This window comes from Hypomesus transpacificus, unplaced genomic scaffold (assembly GCF_021917145.1).
Source record: "Hypomesus transpacificus isolate Combined female unplaced genomic scaffold, fHypTra1 scaffold_236, whole genome shotgun sequence".
Lineage (NCBI taxonomy): Eukaryota > Metazoa > Chordata > Actinopteri > Osmeriformes > Osmeridae > Hypomesus > Hypomesus transpacificus.
In genome coordinates, this window is record NW_025813770.1 from 48,178 (window position 1) to 58,917 (window position 10,740).

The following is a 10,740-nucleotide window of genomic DNA, read 5'->3' on the forward strand; positions in this document are numbered from 1 at the left end:
CTGGCTGGATGGCTGGATGGCAGCTTGGCTCGCTGGTCCGGTCGCATGCACCAGCGCATGTGTTGGATCATAACACTGCATTCTGGATGTGTGTGTTTCCAAGCTTTTGAGTGGTTGAGTCAGATCTCTACTTTGAGACATATATGGGCTTGATCTACAAGAACTGAGCAGGGGAAATGTTTATTCTGAGCAAGGATTGATGATTGATGTCATTGTTAGGTCCGACTAAGTGTGTGGAATGCTGCTTTACTTGTTCAGTATATTGTCACATAGAAAGCCTGGACATGCACAGCTGTGTCTAATGGATGGGAACCCTGTTTATTTAGACATGGATGTCTTGAGTCATGGACTTGATCATGTGAGAGTGGAACTGAATGACCTTATTCATACGTCACAACAAGAAAACGAGAAAGACTCCATTCAAGGCACAGTCAAATGGTCTGTGTATTCATCACATTGTTGATTATTCACATGATCACTCATACTGACCGACTTTACTACGCTGCATCATTCAGCTGCTTTCCGAACAATAGACATTTTCTATCTAAACTCTTATGATTGCTGAAAAAGTGCATTATAATAAATTATCTTAAATAACCAATGGCACTTTGTCTAGAAACATGTAACGGTTCCTCATCTTACAGTAAAATGATTACATTTTGAAGTGATACTGGGAACCAGCGGGGGCTTGTTTCAAGACCTGGCTGGGATGTTGTGTAAAGTGTGTTTCTTCACCACATCCCCCCTCCCCAGATTGCACGGCTCTGTTTTCCAGCCTGTTCTGATGTGTCAGCGGGACTGCTATCTGCCAAACACATTAGGGGGATTAGAGCCCTGTCTCACCCAAGGTGTCTCCCCAGGATCCAAGGGTGTGGACTGTCTTTGTCAAAACTTAGATAGACGGCTGACTGGCTGGATGGATAGATTACAACTTTATACATTCTCAGGTGGGTAAATTTGGGGAAAATATTCAAATTCTCTTGCTGGTTCATTACGAAACAAATGCATTACATTGCCAGAGAATGAATGGACTACGTGGACTTCTTATTGTAAACAAAATGTTCAGAGACATTTTAACTCATCCTTCCACTTTAAGAGTCAACAGAGGATAAACAGTTTTGTAGCTCTTGTCAGATATGTTTATATCTCCACATCTTTCCTCATCTAACCGTGACATGATCCAACTGCCAGTAGAATAAAGCAGTTGAAGAGGAAGATGGAAAGTTCCTCACCAGATGTGCACACATGTCTCTTTTGTGCAACTTTATTTGGCATCAGTTGCACTTCCTGTGCACCTGCGGTAAACAGGATGTAAGATGAGCGCCATCGATCTCCATGCGAGGCTGCGTCATTACCACAATGGTTCAGGTAACTTATTCAATACTATAAATAGTTATTGTGCATACTTTAAAGCAACATGAGCTGGGCCTTTGTTTGGTTTTTCTCATCTCTGCATTATTAATTACATTCTTACCTTTTTCTCACAGTGTTGGTGTCATTTACCATCTGGACAGCATGCATCACAGTGACGCATGCAGAGACATGACCAGAATACTCAGGGTGATATTAGGACACCAGACAGCAGCAACAGCTCTGCTGTAGGTAGAAGCCGTGAGACTTCAAATCGGAGCTGGTTAGGGTTTGTCTTTGAGGCATGTCTTCAACATGGAAATTACGTGATTTGTGTTTTCAGTGGAGCTGATTGGAAATCCCCAAGATACTGTTTCAATAGTAGATGTGTAGATGTGTAGGCCCTTTAGTGATTTCAGTGAGATCTCTAACCAAGTGGGAACAGGTTCCAAATCCAGATTAAGAAGCAGTGCAGTGTGGGTAATGGAGTGTGAAGGATCTAGGGCCACAAGGCAGTAATAAAAATATGATTTTCATTTTTGTCATTATTATCCATATTTGTATCCTCCTCTCAATTCATCCCCACGGAAACAGGGAAAGAAAAGGAAAAAGAGAGGCAAGGGAGAGATTCCACACAGACAGATAAGGGGGAATTCCCACACTCGAGGGACTTTAATCATTCGGACAGACTCCAAGCCCCACAGATGTGCAAGGTTCAGGCTAGATGAAGAGTTCATGTTACAACTATGTGTCTGGCCCTGGATTCTAGCTTTGGCTCTGATAAAACAGGCAGATATATTTGTGTTTAAAGTTTATTTTTGGAACGATAAAAGGAAAGTTGTTTGATTTATTGTTAGGGGAGTTCCTCCCTGGTATTTCCCCTTACAATTGGTACTTAAAGAAAATGGAGACTGCAGGTTGTACCTTGTGATTTTTTCCTTTTTTATGGAATAAAGGAACATGTGTATAAATGGGGAATGTGAGGGTTAACTGCTGTAATCTTTGCGCAGAGCACGAGGTATACTAATACCTCATGTAAAAAGCTTGATAGGGTCCAACCGTCCAATAATCACCATCCGATTTAGTCAACAACACTCCACCGCTCAACAAATGTATGCCTGTGTACCACTGTACCACTGTAGACGTCAAAGCTGAAGTCGATTTTGTTGTTTGGTAAAAGGCACAAATTCCATGTAACTGTTAAACGCTTCCGTTTTACAATGTGGTGCTTGTGTTTCGCGGGTATTTCTCAAGTACAGAACAGTTTGGTTTTAGAAAAAGATGCCAAGCTTTGGTTTCAGTTTCACAAGATCATACTTTCAGTAACTTTATTGATATAGGGAAAATTGAAAAATAGGTGACAGAAAAACCACGCTCTAGTTTAGGCATAACAGACCTTTGTCAATGAGAAGAATAGAATGTGGGAGCAGGACAACAATGCAGCACTGAATCAGCAGAAATACCCACTCAGTAACCCACCCCTCCCCCATATGGGTATCTCCGTGATGTCTTACAGCCATTTCAATTGTCTCCCCATTTCAGCCTGGGGCTGTCCCCAGCCTGCCTTCTACCACACTGGGACTTTGTGTGGTCCCCCTTTGAGAAGTGTACCTGCCGTTACAGTAACCTTCTACCACACAGGGACTTTGTGTGGTCCCCCTTTGAGAAGTGTACCTGCCGTTACAGTAACCTTCTACCCCACTGGGACTTTGTGTGGTCCCCCTTTGAGAAGTGTACCTGCCGTTACAGTAACCTTCTACCACACAGGGACTTTGTGTGGTCCCCCTTTGAGAAGTGTACCTGCCGTTACAGTAACCTTCTACCACACAGGGACTTTGTGTGGTCCCCCTTTGAGAAGTGTACCTGCCGTTACAGTAACCTTCTACCACACTGGGACTTTGTGTGGTCCCCCTTTGAGAAGTGTACCTGCCGTTACAGTAACCTTCTACCACACAGGGACTCTGTGTGGTCCCCCTTTGAGAAGTGTACCTGCCGTTACAGTAACCTTCTACCACACTGGGACTTTGTGTGGTCCCCCTTTGAGAAGTGTACCTGCCGTTACAGTAACCTTCTACCACACAGGGACTTTGTGTGGTCCCCCTTTGAGAAGTGCACCTGCCGTTACAGTAACCTTCTACCACACTGGGACTTTGTGTGGTCCCCCTTTGAGAAGTGTACCTGCCGTTACAGTAACCTTCTACCACACAGGGACTTTGTGTGGTCCCCCTTTGAGAAGTGTACCTGCCGTTACAGTAACCTTCTACCACACTGGGACTTTGTGTGGTCCCCCTTTGAGAAGTGTACCTGCCGTTACAGTAACCTTCTACCACACAGGGACTTTGTGTGGTCCCCCTTTGAGAAGTGTACCTGCCGTTACAGTAACCTTCTACCACACTGGGACTTTGTGTGGTCCCCCTTTGAGAAGTGTACCTGCCGTTACAGTAACCTTCTACCACACAGGGACTTTGTGTGGTCCCCCTTTGAGAAGTGTACCTGCCGTTACAGTAACCTTCTACCACACAGGGACTTTGTGTGGTCCCTCTTTGAGAAGTGTACCTGCCGTTACAGTAACCAGGCTTCCCACCAAAGCCACAGGTCAGCAGCGATCTTAAGACAGGCACATGTCATTAGCATAGCCAAATGACTTTCGTGGGGGAAATCAAAACAATTCTCATAGTCAAAACTCTTCTTATCTTCTGAGGCCGTCGTGACAGAAACTGTTTACTGACATAACAAAGCCTGTTTGTTGGAGTGTTTTATGTGAGGGTGGATACATTTGGTATTTACTGCCTTTATTGTCTGGAAACTTTGCACCTTGGGGATTTTATTGGTGTATTTGTTGTCTTTACTTTTAAAACAATAAGGCGCTCCGTATGTGTAGAGTTGAAACAAGTAAGTAATAGATTGTTTACAGTATCTATATTAGGGATGTGTGAACTCACAGGTCTAAAAGTAAAGTTGTCACATCCTTTAGTCTTGAGCGGATATTACATTTAGATAGACACCCCCAAACCCAAGCTTTTTGGTCAGCCAAACTGAACACACCTTCAATGCTCTGAATTCTGTTTTTATTGGATTGTTATTCAGCCTTAGGCATGAGAACATTTGATATGAGTTCATCACAACCCTTTCTTATCTAGTTATTTATCAGTCCAGGGAACTAATCAGATACGCCTTTGATATGTTTATGTGGTCATCATACTGTAATTTATCATCAAAGGCCTCTGCCTTTAATGATCTATTCCACTCTGCATATGGGATACTTGTTATGGTGGGATCTGAGTGCCTTGTTGAATCACAGCGCAGTGGGAGCAGTGTTAGCTGATGACTAGACAGGCAGATCACACCCAAGGTCGTTACAAGTCGCTCCTGCAGAGAAGGATTCTCGTTGGCTTTCTGCTCACACACTCACCGAGCTGTATTAAGTATACATACGCTCACACCAACACCTTCTCCCTCATACACCTACGCACGCAGACACACAAACACACACTGATGAATGCGGGAATGCGTTTGTCAGCGGTCAGTTTAAGGAGTGTCTTGTTTGCCCTGCCGTTCCAGAAGCCACTGCAGACACAGTGGTGCATTGTCCACCGCTGTGTCATGTCTCCAACTGCAAATAGCTCACCGCTTGACAAACCTCTCACACGTTGGTAAGATTGAAGAATCCCCAGTACGACTTGGACAAAGACGCAGAGTCATTTCCATTGTCAGAATGTGTGAATGATGTGGGAAAACTCGCTCCTCGTCACCGTTTCCGCAGTGACAAACTTTCCTCTTCTTCTACACATATTAGATTTAGGAGACCACGCCGTTACAGTACGCAACTGCTCGGGGAATCAATCGGAAGTGTCTGTGTGACTCACTTTGGGAGCAATGTTCTCTAAGGCGTCAATGGTGGCTCTGCAATTAGGATCCAGCTGGGTCGTGCCATCCCCCTCCTCAACACACACACACACGCACACACACACACACACACGCACACACACACACACACACACACACACACCCTAAACACACTGGTGATGCTGTCCTAAACCCAAACCAGGATGCGTTGCCATGGGAAACATCTCAACCTATAATCAGGCCGCTGTGAGTCACCACAAGGCGTCAACTCATATTTTTATCCATCTGGGTGAGCTGTCGTAACCTTCCCTGGCTCCTGCTTTGTGTGTGAGTGTGTGTGTGAGTGTGTGTGTGTGTGCATGTGCATGAGTGTGGGTTTGAACACTGAGTGCTTGATTCCTTTCACGGACCAGGGACTGAAGGTACAAATCCTGTGGAGTAGGATGAGAAAGAGTGATGTAGAAGTAGACAAAGAAAAGGATGGACAGTAAAATGCTGGCTCTCGATGCAAACAAACGCCTCTTCTCCCCTCTGCCCCTGCCCCTGCCCCTGTCCCTGTCCCCCCCCCTGTGGATGCACCCTGCTGGCTTTACAGGCCCTGGTGTGAAGACCCTCAGATCTGGGCTGCATTCTCAAGCAGTAACAACACGTTCTGTGCTTGTCTTCTGTCTGAATGCCCTCCACATGCTGGTGTGAACGCCTGGCAGCTGACGTGACTCGAGCTGGGGCCTCGTGCAAACCACATCTTCCTTTGTCATTTGGATCTGGTGTGTTTTGCACAGTTGTGTATTGCATTCAGACTGGCAATTGATGCATTTTGCATTTGGAATGACACAGGTAGCTCCTGCTGTGTTTCTCGACAATGAAGCGTCCTGATTAGGGCTTGATGTCTTGTTAGGATGTTCTGTAAAATGGGATGGTTGATGGGTGACTCACCACTTTGTCTTTGGGAGAAGCAAGGTGGTGGCAAAACGGAGCATACATTAAACAAACAAGCTGCCAATGACTACCAGGGATTCAGATGACTGAGCAGTTAGGGAATCGGGCTATTAATCAGAAAGTTGCCGGTTAGATTTTTGGCTGTGCAAAATGACTTTGTGTCCTTGAGCAGGGCGCTTCACCCTACTTGCCTCGGGGGAATGTCCCTGTACAGTCGCTCTGGATAAGAGCATCTGCTAAATGAATACATGTAAATGTGCGGCTGCGATTCTACCTTTGATGTTTAAGAAATGAACAGGCACGACACGACGGGTGTTTTAGAAGGACAGAAAGAGATGGAGGAAGAAAATGTGAGGGAGAAGACAAAGGTGAGAGACAACGTGTGTTTGAGAATCTCCTACGAACATTCCACCTAACGTGCTCACCGTGTTTGAGCGTGAAAAAAAAAACTTCTGATATTATCATCTGGTTGCCTTGACAACTTCTGCTTGGTTACCCGCTGTGTGTGTGTGTGGCCTTCTTGCCGGGTGGAAACTAAGCTTCTCTGAATGTGACGCGCACCCAGTGCGTAAGCACGGCAACTAATACCTGCCATCGACAGTGCCCCGTTGCAGATGGAGAATCCTCCAGTGACGTCAATATCACTTCAGACATGCTGTAACCCTACTCTAAATGCATCTGTACTTTTTATGAGTTTGTAGTCTAATAAGGTTGTGAGTATTCTAAAATACTTCAGTTTCCTTCAGGGTTCAACTTCACCTAGACAACACAATGAGTTTGTTAGGTCTTGGCTCGCTGGTCTACATGTGTGAACTCACATGACTGACCTTCCGTTCCTGGTATAACTCTGATGTCTCGAAGTGTCGGAATTATTTGTTTTTACTCGCTTGAGGAATTCTAGAATGTACTGATAGGGGCTTGATCTCTCCCTGAGAGCCCAGGAGGATTGGGTTATATAAACACAGCTGACTGGTTGAAATATTTCTTGAAAGGTTGCAGGGATAGATTCAGTATGAATGTTCACCTCGAAAATTGTTAAGAAGGTTTTGGTACCCAGTACCAAATGCCATCAGAGTTTTGGATAGGCCTGTGACAGAAGCATCTTAAGAATCCAAACCCTGGCAGTTTGCTTCTGCTCCCATTGTTCCATTTTCACATACCTGCCATCACAAAGAGCATCACTATAACTCCAAAAAGTGTTCTCCAGAACATTCATTCAATGTTTAGCACAGCAGGGACATACAATCCAGGACCGCAAAATCAACAAACCCAGACAGACAGCAAAAAACACAAAATAATCAATGAATGTCTTCAGAGAAACATCTACCCCAACATTGAACAGCTGTCATTTCAGGAATGTGGTTGCCTCCAAACACATTTATCAAAGATCATTTTATCCTTCTGAAATCTGATCATAAAATAGAGAAGTCGAAAATGTATCATTTGGTTGAAAATACGACCTACATCTCTCTCTTCCAACCTCTTTTGCTGTCTCTCTCTCTCTCTCTCTCTCTCTCTCTCTCTCTCTCTCTCTCTCTCTCTCTCTCTCTCTCTCTCTCTCTTTCTCTCTCTCTCTCTCTCTCTCTCTCTCTCTCTCTCTCTCCCTCTCTCTCTCTCTCTCTCTCTCTCTCTTCCTCTCTCTCTATATCTGTCTCTCTCCCTCTCTCTCTCTCTCCATCTCTCTCTCCCTCTCCCTCTCCTTCTCTCTCTCTCTTCCAGTCTGTCTCGGTCTACATACAGTAGCTTGGATCAATAGGAGTCAGACAGCAGAGATCGACACATACCCTGGAGCAGCGCATCATCTCTCTGTGTACACTGGGAATCGACCAGTAAGAGAATTAGGCCTCACTTCACGTCATTCCTGTTCCAGAACCTCACCATTCTGATCAGGAAGGTTGGCTCACTCTGTCAGACTGAGCTCTTCCACTGTGGAATAAATTAGATTCAGGCATACACAAAGATGCTACACACAAATCTTATAATTGCTTCCTTTCGCTCCGTTTCCATCCCCTCTCTCTCCTTGTCCCAGTGCTCCCAGACAGACGGACGGACAGAGACAAGGAGGGAGGGGGGGGGGGGGTGGCGAGGGAGGAAAGGAGGAAATGAGGAAGTAAGGGGCCGTGGAGGCAGTTCCTCAAGAGAGACAGAGATGGATAGAGACCAATAGGGCAGACTCACATGAATGGAGAGAAGACTCAGTCTACATCAGGATATGACAGAGCTTAGGTGAAGGAAGAGAAAAAGAGGGAGAACGTTTGTGCGCGTGCATTCACGTGTCTGCACGCACGCACACAAACTGTGTTTGTGTGTGTGAGAGACCGAGACAGACTGGAAGAGAGAGAGAGAAGGAGAGGGAGAGGGAGAGAGAGATGGAGAGAGAGAGAGAGGGAGAGAGACAGATATAGAGAGAGAGGAAGAGAGAGAGAGAGAGAGAGAGAGAGGGAGAGAGAGGGAGAGAGAGAGAGAGAGAGAGAGAGAGAGAGAGAGAGAGAGAGAGAGAGAGAGAGAGAGAGCAAAGCAAGTTCCACAGGGACTGTGGTCCTGTGGAGAATATAGATCCCACAGGTTGTGCAAAACAGAACACACTGGCATGCATGCACGCAGGCACATTCACACACACGCACGCAAGTGCACGCGCACACACGTACACACACACGCAGTGAGAAGAGAGGGGTCCCTCTGCAGCAAGAGCAGCATACAAAACAGTGATGTGACACAGCGCTGTGATGTCATCATCCAGCTCTCTCTCTCCACAACATCACCACCAGAGACATCAGCCCCAGCGGGCCGCTCTCATGTTTAACCACCATTTTTATTAACGATATTAAGGATCACAATCTTTAGAAGATTTTAATATTAAATCTTATACAGCAAAGAAACTGGGTAATAGAGATAAAACTGATAAGGCCAGCATGATGCGGGCTGAATGTTTATCAGCAAGTGCACAATTCACGTGGTGTAGATAAGGTTCAACTCTGGTTTTCTCTTTCTCTTTCTCCTGAACGTTCTCTGCATTTCACTTTGGTTTCTCTGAGCTCACAGCAAACTGGAGTTTGAGTACTTTCCTGTGTTCCCCCCGTCACCCTGGGTCCATTACTCCTCCAGTGAACCTCCGCAAGCAGGCGACAACACACAGACACAACCAGCCTCCACATCCACATGCCCTGTATATTTAATGAAGCCGAAGACTGGCTGGTGTACTGCGCTGGTGGAAAGAGACCGTTGGAGAGGAGGAGATTGCCTCCAAGCTGCATAAGCAGCAGCTGTGAATACTTCATATTCATATGACCTCTTGGTATGTATTTTAGAAAGCCTTCTAAAGGCAGTTTTTCTGCCCTGGTCGACAGAGAGAGGTTGAAGAAAGAGAAAAGAGGCCGGGGCCTCCAGGAGGGCAGCAGTCTGCAGCTCTGGGCTTTGTGACGATACAGCGCTGCTTTGTTTGGCCCTTGGCAGGTGGGGACCCACCCCCCTCCCACTACACGCACACACACACACACACACACACACACACACACACACACACACTGGAGCTTAAGCAGGAAGAGAGGGCTCCAATCCCCATCTGCTGCCTCTGACAGCGGGGCTCACGACCTTGCAGTCATCGCTGCCAAACCCTGAACCTCAGAGATGAGTGAGTTAGGGCCACTGGGCTCCCCTGGGCCCCCCTGGGCCCCCCCGGGCTCCCCGGGCCCCTGCTACACAAAGACGGTCTGCGTGTCTGTCACCCAGGCTATTGAATACCAGGATGGGCCTCACTGACTTCCATTCACTTGACTGAATTCAATTATTCAAATTGTCATCCAGGCTATGTGACATATGTGCGGCCAACGTCCACACCTGTCCCCAGGGCAGGCTGGCCGGCTGGCTGGCAGACTCACTGGCTGGTTGGCTGGCTGACTGGATGGCGGGCTAGCTCGCTTGCTGACTGGTAGATTGTCTGACTGGTTAACTGGCTGGCAGACTCACTGGCTGGTTGGCTGGCTGACTGGATGGCGGGCTAGCTCGCTTGCTGACTGGTAGATTGTCTGACTGGTTAACTGGGTGGCAGACTGTCTGACTAGCTGGCTGGCTGGCCAATTGTCTGTCTGTCTTTCTGTCTGACCGGCTAACTTGCTTGCTGACTTGCTGGTTGACTGGCTGGTTGACTTGCTGATTGTCTGTCAGACTGGCTGGCTAGGTGGCTTACTGGCTGGCTGCATGGCAAGCTCATCGGCTGGCTGGGCAGGGAGAGTCCGGGGAGGAATGCCTAACAGGCTGTTCTATGAGCCCATTTGTCTGTGTTAGACGAGCCAATGGAACAAGGAGCTCAGAGTCAGCAGGGTCTGGAGACCACAGGTGTTCTCAACACTGGATGTCCCAATAGGACCTGTGTGTGTCTGCATTCCACAGACTAAACATCTGGGTACATGTGCACGCACACGCACACACGCACACACACACACGCAGGGAAGCACGTGCATGCACCAACACACTGCTCATGTTATGTGACCTGCATTGATTGCTCTGGTCTGAAGGGCTCTCGGTGTGCACTAGACTAATCAATCGTCATCCATTAGATGGTCTGTGTCTCTAGCTAGAGTAATGTATTCACGTTTAAGAGTCTAT